The sequence below is a fragment of the Acinonyx jubatus genome, chromosome X (genome assembly GCF_027475565.1).
Source record: "Acinonyx jubatus isolate Ajub_Pintada_27869175 chromosome X, VMU_Ajub_asm_v1.0, whole genome shotgun sequence".
Taxonomy (NCBI): Eukaryota; Metazoa; Chordata; class Mammalia; order Carnivora; family Felidae; genus Acinonyx; species Acinonyx jubatus.
In genome coordinates this window covers 121,038,903-121,056,191 of record NC_069389.1, presented here as the reverse complement: position 1 = coordinate 121,056,191, position 17,289 = coordinate 121,038,903, and positions in this window count along the sequence as shown.

The window sequence follows — 17,289 nt, the reverse complement described above, 5'->3', positions numbered from 1 at the left end:
ATTCCTCGCAGTGCTATTGCTGGGTCATAGGGTAGGTCTATTTTTAACTTTTTGAGAAAATTCCACACTGTTTTCCGAGTGGCTACACCAATTTGCATTCCGACCAACAGTGCAAGAGGGTTCCCGTTTCTCCACATCCTCTCGAGCATCTATAGTCTCCTGATTTGTTCATTTTGGCCACTCTGACTGGAGTGAGGTGATATCTAAGTGTGGTTTTGATTTGTATTTCCCTGATGAGGAGCGACGTTGAGCATCTTTTCATGTGCCTCTTGGCCATCTGGATGTCTTCTTTAGAGAAGTGTCTATTCATGTTTTCTGCCCATTGTTTCACTGGGTTATTTGTTTTTAAGGTGTGGAGTTTGGTGAGTTCTTTATAGATTTTGGATACTAGCCCTTTGTCCGATATGTCATTTGCAAATATCTTTTCCCATTCCGTTGGTTGCCTTTTAGTTTTGTTGATTGTTTCCTTTGCTGTGCAGAAGACTTTTATCTTCATAAGGTCCCAGTAGTTCATTTTTGCTTTTAATTCCCTTGCCTTTGGGGATGTGTCAAGTAAGAAATTGCTGTGGCTGAGGTCAGAGAGGTCTTTTCCTGCTTTCTCCTCTAGGGTTTTGATGGTTTCCTGTCTCACTGAATGTCAGTGAGGACCACTGAAAATGGTCCTTTATCCATTTTGAGTTTATTTTTGTGAATGGTGTAAGAAAGTGTTCTAGTTTCAATCTTCTGCATGTTGCTGTCCAGTTCTCCCAGCACCATTTGTTAAAGAGACTGTCTTTTTTTCATTGGATATTCTTTTCTGCTTTGTCAAAGATTAGTTGGCCATACGTTTGTGGGTCCAGTTCTGGGGTTTCTATTCTACTCCATTGGTCTATGTGTCTGTTTTTATGCCAATACCATGCTGTCTTGATGATGACAGCTTTGTGGTAGACGCTAAAGTCTGGGATTGTGATGCCTCCTGCTTTGGTCTTCTTTTTCAAAATTCCTCTGGCTATTCGGGGCCTTTTGTGGTTCCATATGAATTTTAGGATTGCTTGTTCTAGTTTCGAGAAGAATGCTGGTGCAATTTTGATTGGGATTGCATTGAATGTGTAGATAGCTTTGGGTAGTATTGACATTTTGACAATATTTATTCTTCCAATCCATGAGCAGGGAATGTCTTTCCATTTCTTTATATCTTCTTCAATTTCCTTCATAAGCTTTCTATAGTTTTCAGCATACAGATCTTTTACATCTTTGGATAGATTTATTCCTAGGTATTTTATGCTTCTTGGTGCAATTGTGAATGGGATCAGTTCTTTATTTGTCTTTCTGTTGCTTCATTGTTAGTGTATAAGAATGCAACTGATTTCTGTACATTGATTTTGTATCCTGCAACTCTGCTAAATTCATGTATCAGTTCTAGCAGACTTTTGGTGGAGTCTATTGGATTTTCCATGTATAATATCATGTCATCTGCAAAAAGTGAAAGCTTAACTTCATCTTTGCCAATTTTGATGCTTTCGATTTCCTTTCATTGTCTGATTGCTGATGCTAGCACTTCCAACACTATGTTAAACAACTGCGGTGAGAGTGGGCATCCCTGTCGTGTTCCTGATCACAGGGGGAAAACTCTCAGTTTTTCCCCACTGAGGATGATGTTAGCTGTGGGCTTTTCATAAATGGCTTTTATGATCTTTAAGTATGTTCCTTCTATCCCGACTTTCTCAGGGGTTTTTATCAAGAAAGGTGCTGAATTTTGTCAAAGGCCTTTTCTGCATCGATTGACAGGATCATATGGCTCTTTTCTTTTATTTTATTAGTGTGATGTATCACATTGATTGATTTGCGAATGTGAACCAGCCCTGCATCCCAGGAATGAATTCCACTTGATCATGGTGAATAATTCTTTTTATATGCTGTTGAATTCGATTTGCTAGTATCTTGTTGAGAATTTTTGCATCCATATTCATCAGGGATATTGGCCTTTAGTTCTCTTTTTTTACTGGGTCTCTGTCTGGTTTGGGAATCAAAGTAATACTGGCTTCATTGAAGGAGTCTGGAAGTTTTCCTTCCCTTTCTATTTTTTGGAATAGCTTGAGAAGGATAGGTATTATCTCTGCTTTAAACGTCTGGTAGAACTCCCCTGGGAAGCCATCTGGTCCTGGACTCTTATTTGTTGGGAGATTTTTGATGACTGATTCAATTTCTTCGCTGGTTATGGGTCTGTTCAAGCTTTCTATTTCCTCCTGATTGAGTTTTGGAAGACTGTGGGTGTTTAGGAATTTGTCCATTTCTTCCAGGTTGTCCAATTTGTTGGCATATAATTTTTCATAGTATTCCCTGATAATTGTTTGTATCTCTGAGGGATTGGTTGTAATAACTCCATTTTCATTCATGATTTTATCTATTTGGGTCATCTCCCTTTTCTTTTGAGAAGCCTAGCTAGAGGTTTGTCAATTTTGTTTATTTTTTCAAAAAACCAACTCTTGGTTTCGTTGATCTGCTCTACAGTTTTTTTAGATTCTATATTGTTTATTTCTGCTCTGATCTTTATTATTTCTCTTCTTCTGCTGGGTTTAGGCTGCCTTTGCTGTTCTGCTTCTATTTCCTTTAGGTGTGCTGTTCGATTTTGTATTTGGGATTTTTCTTGTTTCTTGAGATAGGCCTGGATTGCAATGTATTTTCCTCTCAGGACTGCCTTCGCTGCATCCCAAAGTGTTTGGATTGTTGTATTTTCATTTTCGTTTGTTTCCATATATTTTAAAATTTCTTTTCTAATTGCCTGGTTGACCCACTCATTCTTTAGTAGGGTTTTCTTTAACCTCCATGCTTTTGGAGGTTTTCCAGACTTTTTCCTGTGGTTGATTTCAAGCTTCATAGCATTGTCGTCTGAAAGTATGCATGGTATAATTTCAATTCTTGTGAACTTATGAAGGGCTGTTTTGTGACCCAGTATATGATCTATCTTGGAGAATGTTCCATGTGCACTCGAGAAGAAAGTATATTCTGTTGCTTTGGGATGCAGAGTTCTAAATATATCTGTCAAGTCCATCTGATCCAATGTATCATTCAGGGCCCTTGTTTCTTTATTGACCGTGTGTCTAGATGATCTATCCATTTCTGTAAGTGGAGAGTTAAAGTCCCCTGCAATTATCACATTCTTATCAATAAGGTTGCTTATGTTTATGAGTAATTGTTTACATATTTGGGGGCTTCCGTATTGGGTGCATGGACATTTATAACTGTTAGCTCTTCCTGATGGATAGACCCTGTGGTTATTATATAATGCCTTTCTTCATCTCTTGTTACAGCCTTTAATTTAAAGTCTAGTTTGTCTGATATAAGTATGGCTACTCCAGCTTTATTTTGGTTTCCAGTGGCATGATAAATAGTTCTCCATCCCCTCACTCTCAATCTGAAGGTGTCCTCAGGTCTAAAATGAGTCTCTTGTAGACAGCAAATAGATGGGTCTTGTGTTTTTATCCATTCTGATACCCTATGTCTTTTGGTTGGCGCATTTAGTCCATTGACATTCAGTGTTATTATAGAGAGATATGGGTTTAGAGTCATTGTGATGTCCGTAGGTTTCATGCTTGTAGCGATGTCTCTGGTACTTTGTCTCACAGGATCCCCCTTAGGATCTCTTGTAGGGCTGTTTTAGTGGTGACAAATTCCTTCAGTTTTTGTTTGTTTGGGAAGACCTTTATCTCTCCTTCTGTTCTAAATTACAGACACCCTAGATAAAGGATTCTCGGCTGCATATTTTTTCTGTTCATCACATTGAAGATCTCCTGCCAATCCTTTCTGGCCTGCCAAGTTTCAGTAAAGAGATCGGTCATGAGTCTTATAGGTCTCCCTTTATATGTTAGATCACGTTTATCTCTAGCTGCTTTCAGAATTTTCTCTTTATCCTTGTATTTTGCCAGTTTCACTATGATATGTCGTGCAGAAGATTGATTCAAGTTACGTCTGAACGGCGTTCTCTGTGCCTCTTCGATTTCAATGCCTTTTTCCTTCCCCAGTTCAGGGAAGTTCTCAGCTATGATTTCTTCAAGTACCCCTTCAGCACCTTTCCCTCTCTCTTCCTCCTCTGGAATACCAATTATGCGTAGATTATTTCTCTTTAGCACATCACTTAGTTCTCTAATTTTCCCCTCATACTCCTGGATTTTCTTATCTCTCTTTTTCTCAGCTTCTTCTATTTCCATAATTTTATCTTCTAGCTCACCCATTCTCTCCTCTGCCTCTTCAATCTGAGCCGTAGGTGTCTCCATTTTATTTTGCAGTTCATTGATAGCATTTTTTAGCTCCTCCTGGCTGTTCCTTAGTCCCTTGATCTCTGTAGCAAGAGATTCTCTGCTGTCCTTTATACTGTTTTCAAGCCCAGGGATTAATTTTATGACTATTATTCTAAATTCACTTTCTGTTATAGTGTTTACATCATTTTTGATCAGTTCGTTAGCTGTTGTTATTTCCTGGAGATTCTTCTGAGGGGAATTCTTCCGTTCAGTCATTTGGATAGTCCCTGGAGTGGTGTGGGACTGTGGGGCACTTCCCCTGTGCTGTCTTGAATAACTTGCATTGTGGGCAGGGCCTCAGTCAGACCTGATGTGTGCCCCCAGCCCACCGCTGGGGCCACAGTCAGACTAGTGTGTGCCTTCTCTTCCCCTCTCCTAGGGGCAGGATTCACTGTGGGGTGGCGTGGCCCATCTGGGCTACTTGCACACTGCCAGGCTTGTGGTGCTGGGGATCTGGCGTATTAGCTGGGGTGGATCGGCAAGGTGCACAGGGGCAGGAGGGGTAGGCTCAGCTTGCTTTTCCTTCGAGATCCGCTTCAGGAGGGGCCCTGTGGCACCGGGAGGGAGTCAGACCCACCGGAGGGATGGATCTGCAGAAGCACAGCGTTGGGTTTTTGCGCGGTGCAAGCAAGTTCCCTGGCAGGAACTGGTTCCCTTTGGGATTTTGGCTGGGGGATGGGTGAGGGAGATGGCGCTGGCGAGTGCCTTTGTTCCCTGCCAAGCTGATCTCTGTCATTTGGGGCTCAACAACTCTCCCTCCCGTTGTCCTCCAGCCCTCCCGTTCTCCGAGCAGAGCTGTTAGCTTATAACCTTCCAGATGGCAAGTCCTGCTTGCTGTCGGAACACACTCCGTCTGGCCCCTCTGCTTTTGCAAGCCAGACTCAGGGGCTCTGCTTGGCCAGCAGGCCGCCCCTCTACCCCAGCTCCCTCCTGCCAGTCCGTGGAGCGCGCACCGCCTCTCCGCCCTTCCTACCCTCTTCCGTGGGCATATCGTCTGCGCTGGGTTCTGGAGACTCCATTCTGCTAGTCTTCTGGCGGTTTTCTGGGTTATTTAGGCATGTGTAGGTGGAATCTAAGTGATCAGCAGGACGCACGGTGAGCCCAGCATCCTCCTACGCCGCCATCTTCCCAGGATCCTGGATGTGTATTTTTATCTTCACTCAAGTTAATGTATTTTTAAATTTCTCAAGACTCCTTATTTAACCCTTTCTAGCTTTCAGTCAGTCAACAAATGTTTACTGAGCACCAATTTTTGTGCAATATTGTGCTAGGAACTACAGGTATAGCCAAAAGCTCAGGGATCTTACTGTCTATTGAAGGAAAAAATTTAGAATACATAAATAAGTGACCAGATTAGATTATGTCAAACCTGGTAATCTTTACAAAGAAGATTTAATAGGAAATGTGTTGGAAAGCAATTGAGAGCTGCTTTAGTTATGGTGGTAAGGTCTTAGGGTTGTGTGTAGTTCTGTAAGAATGCATGTGTAAGTTCTTAGCAAATCAGGGCTGTGGTGAAGATTAAGAGCCATAATGTGAGAGTGTCAGGTCAGTTTGCTTACTTTGCTCATGATCTCATACTTCACCTTACTGGTTTCCCATTATCCCTAGCTTGAATCATTGTTCCAGCTCTAGCTTGGGCCCTATTGCTTCCATCTTCCATGCCTCTAGGGCTTTATGCCTAACACCCATGCCCTTCTCTCTGATTCATCTTTCTTTAGCCCCAGCTGAGATTCACCTCCTAGAAGATACCTGCCCTTCTTTAGCTTCCTAAAAGAACTCACACATCCATCTTCTCATGCTCTAACCTCACAGCGTATGCTTCTGTATAATAGTGGCTCTGTACATTTGATACTTCACTTAGACTACAAAATAGGATCTCAGAGGGCCATGACTGCTTCTGAGCCTCTTGGTGGCCTCAACATTACCCAGCACACTGCTTGGCAGAGAGAGAAAGCACTCAGGTTATGTTGCATGGCACTACCAATGATGACAGCAGGGCTTGCAAGCTCTCAAACTTAAGGCTCTGCAATGCCCCACATTGTTAGAGTAGAGGCAAGCAGAGGCCTATGGGAGGGAGGAAGGGAATGCAGGAGAACAGAGGGCTGGGTTCATCAAAAGTCATTGGAATAGAAGACCTGGAGCCTTTCTCTCTGACATCTAGGGCCTTACTCTCCTTTGCTTTCACATAACTCTTTCTCCTGGCTTTCTTCCCATCACTGGCCCATCTATGTTTTCTCCATCTAAACACTAGAGTAGGTGCTCTTCCAGACTGTACCCCAGGCCTCTTCAACCTCTCATTTCAGTCACCATGTACTTCCTGCCTGATTTCATCCATCCCCTGTCTCCAGCCTGACCTTTCTTCCAAGCCTTAGAGATGGGTATATTGTTGTCTCCCAGGCCTTTCCACGTGGAGGTCTAACAGGCATCTCAATTTCAGCAAGGCCCCAAACAGCCTCATATCGTGTATCTGTGGGTTGCTTTATCTTACACATTTTGGCTCCTTAGTAATTCCATCAATTCCATCTTGATATAACCAGTTCCCTGTGTTACATTTTTCCTCTTGTAAAAAATCAGAGTGGCTTCTGTTTCTCAGATTGGACCCTGACTTATACAGTCCTTATTACTTCTAACCTACCTTATTATAACAGCTTTTTAATAAATCATCCTGATTCTAGTCCTATTCCCCTCTAACTTGCACCAAACATTGAAGCCAAAGTAATATGTTTTAGACTAACTTTGCCTAAAAATTTAATAGCTCCTTGTTGTCTACAGGATGGAGTCCATACCTTGGTTTTTAGTCTAATGGAAGGATCGATGGGAGAGAGGACTTGTCAGTGTTTAGTGGACAAAATAACATAAGGGCCAGAGAAGCAATCTAGAAATGTTCCTTAGCTGCTGGTTCAGTTTCAGATTTACTGCTCACAGAAAGGAAAGTGATCTCTCAAAAACAGCCTTGATGAGTAATAAAGGCTTCAAGATCCTCTGATAAACGTAGACCAAATGATTAGAAGCTCCTGATTAATGTATTTGCTACATTCTCAAGAGATTCCTGTCCCCATAGCAGATGACCATAATGTGCCTGTAAGCTTGTTTATTTTTATACTTCCCCTTTCTCAAAAATTGAATTAGGAAAATCTTCAAAAACACTTAGAATATAATTGGATTTTTAAGGGAAAATACAAATTAATAGAAAAAAGATGGAGCCAGGAATAATTTTGTACATACAACACATACTGTGGGATCCTGAACTTTTGGTGAAGCTTGAGATTTTTTGGCAGCCAGTGCTAGGAGAAAAATTCTCCATTTTGTGACCCTTAGGATTCAAAAGATATATAAAAAAAACACCAGTTTCTCATAGAAGCCAAACTATTTCCAATGATATGAGAAAGGAATTGCTTCTTGGGTGTCCCCATGGAAGGGACAAGATGGACCATAATGAGCAATATCTTCAACAACATCCTAGCAGTAAGTGATTTTATGGAGGCTTCAGTCAGAATCAGAAAAGGTTTCCCTGGATTCATGGCTTAAGGGTATATTTTGGTTCTGGAGTTATAGTTTCTCTGGTTAGTTTTTTTTTTTTTTTTGCTATTCTTTGAGACTCTTGCATTATAATACTTATTAAATTTGTGATTATCTGAAACCCTTTTGCTATTGCCTTCCCCTTGGTTGATATGCCAGGCTTGTGTCATTTGGACATTTACTCATTCATCCAGCAACCACTTATGGGTAACCTATTGGGTTCTGGTAATTCAGTGGTGAAGAAGATAGACTTAGCTTCTGACATCATGAAATAAAAAATTTGGTGTGGAGATATAGAAAATAAATAAGTCAATAAATAAAATAATTCTAGATAACTATGATATCTTGTCAAAAATAAAGCAGAGGAATGGGATAGTGTTTGGGTGGTGTGAAGAATGTTAGTTAAGTTGTATAAGATGGTCAAGGGAAGGCCTTGCACTGGTTAATATTTGAGCTCAGACTTGAATGATGAAATGGAAGTGGCCATACAAAGTTCTTGGGGAAAAGTGATTAAAGAAAGTAGACAGTAAAAAAAAAAAAAAGAGAGAGAGAGAGAAAAGAAAAAGAAAGAAAGAAAGAAAGAAAGAAAGAAAGAAAGAAAGAAAAAGAAAGAAAGAGAAAAGAAGAACACAGGAAAGGACAGTAAGTTCAGAGGCCTTGAGGCTGAAAGCAAGGAACAGGAAGAAGGTCAATATATCTGGAATGGAGTAAGCAAGGAGGAGAGTGGTAAGAAATGCAAATGGAGAGAAAAGCAAGGGCCAGGTCATGCAGTACATTTTACATCATAGTGAAGAGTATGAGTTTCATTCTGAGTGTAATGGAAAGCCACTGAAAGATTTCAACAGGATAATTCTATGGCCTTAATATGTTTTTAAATGTTTGCTCTGCTGTGTGGAAAATAGGTTGAAAGGGGAAAGTAGTGGAAACAGGAAGACAAACAGGGTGGTATTTCAGTGGTATAGGAGAGCAAATATGCTGGCTGGGAAATCAAGAGATATGATGATAAGAGGTTATATATATGGGATGAGGAAAAGAGAAGAATTAAGGATGACACTTAGATATTTGGCTTGAACAGTTAGTTCACTGAGATGGGGAAGACTTCAGGGATAGTAGGCTCAGGAAGAAGAGAATCTAGCGTTTTGGTCTGGGAAATTTAACAACTGCTTTTGACTTCAAGTTACATGAAACCTAAATCAAAATTGCTTCATTAATAAAAGAACTGTAATGGCTCATGGAAGTCAAAAAAAGTCCACAGCAGCAAGGTTTCGAGCATGATTTTATCAGAGCTTTGGCTTAGTTGTTCTTACTCTTTTGGCACTTTCTTTCTCTAGACACCAGTCTGATTTATCTCATGGTAGCAAAATTGCTACAGTACTTGCAAGCCTCCTTTTCACATATCACATCTTCAGAGCAAGGAATAACATATGTGAAATTCCCAGGCAGGAAAAATTTCTGAAATCCACTACAATTGGATAGGCCTGGGTCACACACCTGCTCTGGAAGCAATAAACAATCACTGTGACCTACAGAATAGGATGTGTTAACTAACTTAAGTTGGGTCATGCACATATAGATCTGGGAATGTGGAATTAGGTTTCCCAGAAGCATATGGATATCCTCAGAAAATCATAGGAGGTAAGGAGTTATTGAGAAGTAGGAGGAAGGGATTGGATGCTAGAAAGGCAATTAACTGGTATCCAATACAGATATGTTTAATTTGAAATTTGAGCAAGACATCTAAGAGGAAATATTGGGAAGGCAATGGATGTTTGAGTCTGGAGAGGTCTGACCTGGAAATACACATTTGGGTGTTGTAGGTTTATAGATGACATTTAAGGCCATTGAAATGGATGGGCATTGGAATCCATTAAAACCATTAGGATTGATAAGACATTGGAATGGATGGACACTAAGGTAGTTGCAAGAAAAGAGAGAAAAGTAAGGAGGTACATGGACTGAAGCCTGGGATACTCCAACAGTTAGAGGTCAAGAGAACAACAAACAGATGGTGGCATCATAGAAGCTAATAGAAGAAAGTGTTTCAGGAGCGAGGGAATATATATGGGTGTTAAATATTGCAGAGAGATCAAGAAAGATAAGGGAATAAATGTGACCTAAATTAGGCAAGATTTTTGTCATTTGTTATTTTCACAAGAACCATTTTAAACGAGTTATGGAGATAGAAATTTGATCAGAGAGAGTTGAGGAGATACTATGAAGTGATAAAGTAGATACAGCACAAGTTGAAATAATTCTTTCAAGTAGCCTTTGCTGTGAGAAGGAATATAACCTGGAGTCCCTGACAAACATAGAAGGTAAGCTCTATGAGGACAGAGTTTTTGCCTATTTTTTTCCACTGATGAATCTCCAGTACTTAGAACTCAGTCTGCTATGGAGTACCTGCTCAATTAATATTTCTTGAATGAGTTGACAGTGATTCTGGAGAAGAGAAGGGGACCCAACAGACTTTTTGGGTACAAATACGTCCAGCAAATTCCTGGCCCTTCAGTGCTTCTGAAAAGAGTATCACAAATTGTCAAGAACTCATAAGATAGAGGAGACCTCCTATGAAACACATATCCAATGTAAGGATAAAGGTCACCCCAGTAGCTAATGTCTCCATCTCTCCCAGAAACATAATACCAGTTTTTATAGTCTTGGGATGAGGCTAAACCTGGAATGGGACTATAAAATGTTTTGATGCAGGGAGGAAGCTTTCTCTTTCTTATATTACATATTTTTAGAATATCTCTTTTGGAGATAGACTGGCAACATTTATTGCTCAAGCTCCCATGATATCCAGCCAGGCAATGTGAAATCAATAACATGGTCAACAAATATGTGAGTCATAGTCATGTTTGTCTGTTTTTAAGTTACCTACAGACTCCAAAGTATCATTGATTCTAAAATGAGTATCCTAGGATCAGTAACCCATACTTCTTGTATAGGTTTTTGTAACACTCAAGGAGAGAAGTAATGAGGACCTAGATCAAGATAATGGCAGTGGGGATGAAAAGTGAGGGACAGACATGAGAAATCTTAATCAAGGAGAAATTGGTAGAATGTGGTAACTAGCTGGATATTTCCCAGATCATAGCATTAGTGACTCTGAAGAAGATGATACAATGTTTCCCTGAAACAGGAACACAGGGAATAAGTTAACTGCATGAATGGGGTAAGGCGGAGATGACAAGCTTATTTTGGACTTGTTACATTTGAGATGCCTGTGTGGTATCTAGTCAGAGATGTTAGGCAGATAGTTTGTCATATGAATTGGGAGCTCAGGAGAGCTATGAGCTGCAGGTGTGTGTGTGTGTGCACGTGCACGTGTGTTGAGCTTAGTGGTGGTAATTGGAACCACAGTAGTAGAAGATAATGTCCAAGGAAAGGAGTCATGGACTTAATGAAGGAAACCTGGGGTGCCTAACATTGGATGGATTATTAAAAGAGTGACAACCCCAAAGAGAATTAAAAAAAAATAATAGTGTTTCCAGAGAGTATAGTGTTTCAGAGAGGGAGTGGTCAACAGTATTCAATGCTATCAAGGGGTCAAGTAAGAAAAGGATTGAGACTTGACAATTAGCAACCTGGAAGGCATTCATGACTTTCTGTGGAGTGGTGAGCAGAAGCCAGAATAAAAGTGGGCAAGTATAAGTGTTAGAAGTAATGAGTACATATCTCTTTCTAGAAGTTTGGCGATCAGGGGATGGGAGAAAGACACAGTGGTGGCTGGAGAATAAAGAATCCGAAGAAGATTTTTTTTCCTTAGATTGTAGAACCTGAATGTGTTTTTAAGTTTGTAGAGGAAGATACTAGACTTCTTTTAAGTTCATTTATTTATTTTGAGAGGGATAATGCACAGGTGAGGAAGGGGCAGAGAGAGAGGGAAAGAGAGAGAGAATCCCAAACAGGCTCTTTGCTCTCAGCACAGAGCTTGCTGTGGGGCTTGAACTCACAAACCTGCAAGATCATGACCTGAGCAGAAATCAAGAGTTGTTCGCTTAACCAACTGAGCCACCAAGGCAACCCTTTTTGAGTAAGCTCTACACCCAATGTGGTGTTTGAACTCATGACCCCGAGATAGAGTTGCATGCTCCACTGACTGTCTCAGTAGGACACACCAGGAGAGGAAGATGTTAGAGAAAGGGAACATGGAAAAGCAGAAAAGAAAGGGAAAGAGTCATCTGTGAGGAGTAGAACTTTGACTTCTTCTGTGCCAATTCATATGCCTTTTATTTGTTTTTGTTGTCTTATTGCTAAGTCTAGGACTATGAACAACAATGGTGAGAGTGGACATCCCTGTCATGTTCTTGGCCTTAGGGGAAAGCTCTCAGTTTATCCCCATTGGGCTGATATTAGCTGTGGGCCTTTAGTGTACAGATTTTATAATAGAAAACCCAAAAAACTCCACCCAAAAACTGCTAGAACTGATACATGAATTAAGCAAAGTCGCAGGATATAAAATCAATATACAGAAATCAGTTACCTTTCTATACATCAATAACAAAGCAGCAGAGAGAGAAATCAAGGAATAAATCCCATTTAAAATTGCACCAAAAACCATAAGATACCTAAGAATAAAACTAACCAGAGTTAAAACATCTGTACATAGAAAAATATAAAAAGCTTATGAAATAAATTGAAGAAGATGCAAAGAAATGGAAAAACATCCCATGCTTATGGATGGGAAGAACAAATATGTTAAAATGTCAATACTATCCAAAGCAATCTACGCATTCAATGCAATCCCTATCAAAATGACACCAGAATTCTTCACAGAGCTAGAACAAACAATCCTAAAATTTGTATGGAACCAGAAAAGACCCCAAATGGCCAAAGTAATGTTGAAAATGAAAACCAAAGCTGGAGGCATCACAATTCCGGACTTTACGCTGTATTACAAAGCTATAATCATCAATACAGTGTGGTACTGGCACAAAAACAGATATATAGATCAATGGAGCAGAATCGAAAACCCAGAAATGGACTCACAAATGTATAGCCAACTCACCTTCAACAAAGCAGGAAAGAGTATCCAATGGAAAAATGACAGTCTCTTCAGCAAATGGTGCTGGGAAAACTGGACAGTGACACACAGAAGAATGAAACTGGACCACTTTATTACACCATACACAAAAATAAATTCAAAATGGATGAAAGACCTCAATGTTAGACAGGAAGTCATCAAAATCCTACAAGAGAAAACAGGTAGCAATGTCCTTGATCTCAGCTGCAGCAGCTTCTTACTAGGCATGTCTCTGGGGTCAAGGGAAATAAAATAAAAAAATGAACTATTGGGAACTCATGAAGGCAAAAAGTTTCTGTACAGCAAAGGAAACTATCAACAAAACTAAAAGGCAACTGACAGAATGGGAGAAGATATTTGTAAATGACATGTCAGATAAAGGGTTAGTATCCAAAATCTATAAAGAACTTATCAAACTCAACACCCAAAAAACAAATAATGCAGTAAAGAAATGGGCAGAAGACATGAATAGATACTTTTCCAAGGAAGACATCCAGATGGCTAACAGACACATGAAAAGATATTCAATATTCCTCCTCATCAGGGAAATACAAATCAAAACCACAATTAGATACGACCTTACACCTGTCAGCATGGCTAAAAATAACACCTCAGGAAACAACAGATGTTGGCGAGAAAGGAGAGCCCTTTTGCATTGTTGATGGGAATGCAAACTAGTGCAGCCACTCTGGAAAACAGTATAGAGGTTCCTCAAAAAGTTCAAAAACATAACTACCATATGACCCAGCAATTGCACTACAAGGTATTTATCTAAAGGATTCAAAAATGCTGAATCAAAAGGGCACATACACTCCAATGTTTATAGCGGCATTATGAACAATTGACAAACTATGGAGAGTGCCAGATGTACATCAACTGATGAATGGATAAAGAAGATGTTATATATATCATCTTCCCTTTCTCTCTCTCTCTCTCCATATATATATATATATATATATATATATATATATATATATATATTTAATGGAATATTACTCAGTGATCAAAAAGAATGAAATCTTGCCATTTGCAACAATGTGGATGGAACTGGTGTGTATTATGGTAAGCAAAATAAGTCAGGCAGAGAAAGACAAGTATCATATGATTTCACTCATATTTTGAATTTAAGAAACACAACAGATGAATATAGGAGAAAGGAAGGAAAAGTAAGATAAAAACAGAAGGAGAGGCAAACCATAAGAGACTCTTAAATACAGAGAACAAATTGGGGTTGCTAGAGGGGAGGTGGGGAGTTGGACTAAATGGGTGATGGACATTTAGGAGGGCACTTGTGATGAGCACTGGGTGTTATACCTAAGTGATGAATCACTAAATTCTACTCCTGGAACCAGTGGTACAATGTATATTAGCTAACTTGAATTTAAATAAATAATTTTTTTTAAAAAAAGGGAAAGAGTGATGATGTAACAGAGAAAAAGGATTAAGGACTTAGGAATGTGAATAGAGAGAAGTGCTTGCCTCTGAATAGAAGAAAAGAGTCATGTCTGAAGCTGGAGATAATGTAGTCAGGGAAGAGACAACTATCATAAACTGATAAAGGAAAGGGTCAGGAAGTTAGAGATATAATTTTTGATGACCCCAATTTTGTCAGGGAGGTAAGAACAAGGTTGCTTTCTGTAAGCAAGGATGACAACTGATTATGAAGCTTGAAGATAGCAGAAAAGTTTCAGGCTAGTGACTGGTAAATATAAACATTCAGAGTTTTGCTGGCTAGTTTCTGAGCAGGCATCCAAGGCCTTTTTGAGCTTGCCTTTCACTCACAATCTAAAGGTCCAGCCTCATCTGCTGGATAAAAAATGAGAGCAAAGCTCACTATAACCATGGTAATGGATTTCCTGGCAGCAACGATTCCTCAACTGAGACAGACTCTGATTTATAATGAGGTTAAAAAATCATGTGATTTTTTCCAGCTGGACTCAGAGCTAGGTCTAAAGCAAAGAAATTGGATTATGGATTATTAATATGTCCAGTTTTGGAATTTTGCTGGGTGGGTGCAAGAGAAAGAAATGAATACAAAGGAGTTAAGAGTACTGGGGACAGAATTGTTCCAGTGATCCACCATGTGTGGGATCTTGGCTTGGGAGGGAAGAAAGAGAGACTTAGAGGAGGCTGCTAGACTGAGAGTAAATAGATGCACCCAGGGGCTTGACACCTGTCTGCAGCCAAGGGAAAGTACATTGTGAGTAAAGGTGCAAAAGGGTTTGAAGGACTGAGGCATATGGTAAGGGGATGTGTTCTTAGGGTTGTTGGTGGCAATTTATCTGCAGTTTTGGCATCTGAGCTTTTGGATGATGTTCCCTATCTCTCCCCATTGGCATTGGTTCACAGCTCCCTAGAGTCCTGCCTTAAGTAAAATTTGGCAGCAGGAAGTATGTGAGTGGTCTCAGAAAGTTCCAAATCTTTGAGATGGGGAAAGGGTATAAACTTGGGAGCCAAGAGAATTCTACAGAAAAAATACTTTCAAATAAAAAAGTGTCACGAATGACTCAGAAAGAAGACTTTTTGTCTTCTGCACTAGCTGAGAGATGAGTGTGATTTGGAGCATAGTGACATTTTCATTTCCTTAGAAAAAGATAGGACCACTATGGTGTTTCTTAAAAATGTGCAGTGGTATTAATCAGGCTAAAATTGACTCTGTTATCTAAAATAATAATAATAATAATAATAATAATAATAATAATAGTGGAAATTGGTTGAATTAACAGAAACCTGAGACTTCAGTGGAAATGATTTTGTACTGTTAACGACTGGAGCAATACTAGAAGACTAGACCAAAGAAATCACTGGAGGTTCAAATTCAAGGTGTGGAGACATGCTAACATGGTGCTTGAGCAAACTGGCCTGGTGCATGGGCTGGCCACTTTGAGCAAAGATGTCAGGTCTGAGGCTGTGTGTGGAACAGCTATGACACCCTCTGCTTGGTCCTGCTATGGTCAACATGACCTGGAGGAGTCTGGGGACCATGGGGAATCACAGTCAGCCAGCTGCTCTCCCAAGCTGGTCTGAATAGTCTCAGCATCCTGTTTGTAAACATTTGAACCTGTTCTGACCTTTAGCTTGTTTCTGTGACATACAGAAGATTATTAATATACTGGGGTTGTTTTCAGTCTTCTCTCAACTCTCACAGTACTTCTCAAACTATAATCATCATAAGAAACACTTGGTTATCTTGTTCAATGAAGATTCTGATTCAGTAGGTCTGGAGTGAGGCCTGAGATGCTCCCAGGTATCCTGATTCTGCTGTTCTGGGAGTCACTCTTTGAGTAGTGAGGCTCTCAGCCAAGGTTTCCCCAAAAGGCACTCTCTTACCACTTTCTCCATTTTCAGTGAGCATTTATTCCAGATATCCCAAGAACCAATCATGGGGTTTGGGAGTAGGAGGCAAGAAGTAAAGAAAGGGTATAGATAAAGTAACAAGACATGGTTCCACCCCACAAGAGAACGGACAATGATACTACACATTGGTGCAATACAGAAATGGGCAGAGGATTATGATAATACAGAGAAAGGACTAAATCTACCAGGGTTTTCAGACAGATTCTACATATGAAGTGACATTAAGATGGATACGGAAACCTGAGTTGGAGGGCACCAGATGAAGAGATGGAGAGACATTCCCAGCAAAGGGAAACATTTGTGCAAAGGCCTAGAAATGCACAGCATATTTGGACAATGGTAAGAGTCCTGGGGAACAAATGGGCTGTGAGTGAAATACAGCATCACAAAGGCTTTTTCTATCCTGCTAATAAATTTGTTGGCAAAGCTCTTTGCATGTTCACACTTACCAGCCAGACAAAAACTCAGACAGACAGGTGGGACAAGCAGGTATCTCAGAATAACATTAACTTCCCATCGATTCCATCCTCCAAAGATGCTCATTCCTCCTGAACTGTACTGGGTCTACCCTGGGAGAAAAGTGGTAACAAAGAGGAGGGACAAAGCATTGCAAGAGCTACCATTTGTACCACATTCATGTGCTAACTATAAACAAGTCTTATTTGTGCATCCACACCAGCCGCAAGGCTCCAGACTACTACTTTCAGTCTCATTTTCTGTGAAAATACATGAACTTTATGTAATTGAAATAAATTGAGTCTGATTTCTTTTTTAACCAATTTTTGTGGCCAGTCTCCATTTTCTACCATGTCCCTCCACAGCACAGCCAGATTCCAACTGTACAATGAAGGATCCCAGACCTGCTAGGCTTCTCTGATTTAGCAGGGGAAGGACAGCAGGGGGAAGGAAAGAAGGAAAGGAGTAAGGAAGAATGGCAGGGAGTAAGGAAGAAAAGGCAAACAAAAATGACAAGAAAACAAAAGACATTTAAAAAAAGGTAGGTGCCTGCATGATATGGTCTGACAGGCAGTTTGAATTTCATTCCTGGAGTCAGGTGGTACGATCTTGGGCTCTCCACCCAACATTGACTGGGCCCTCTCCCGCACTGGA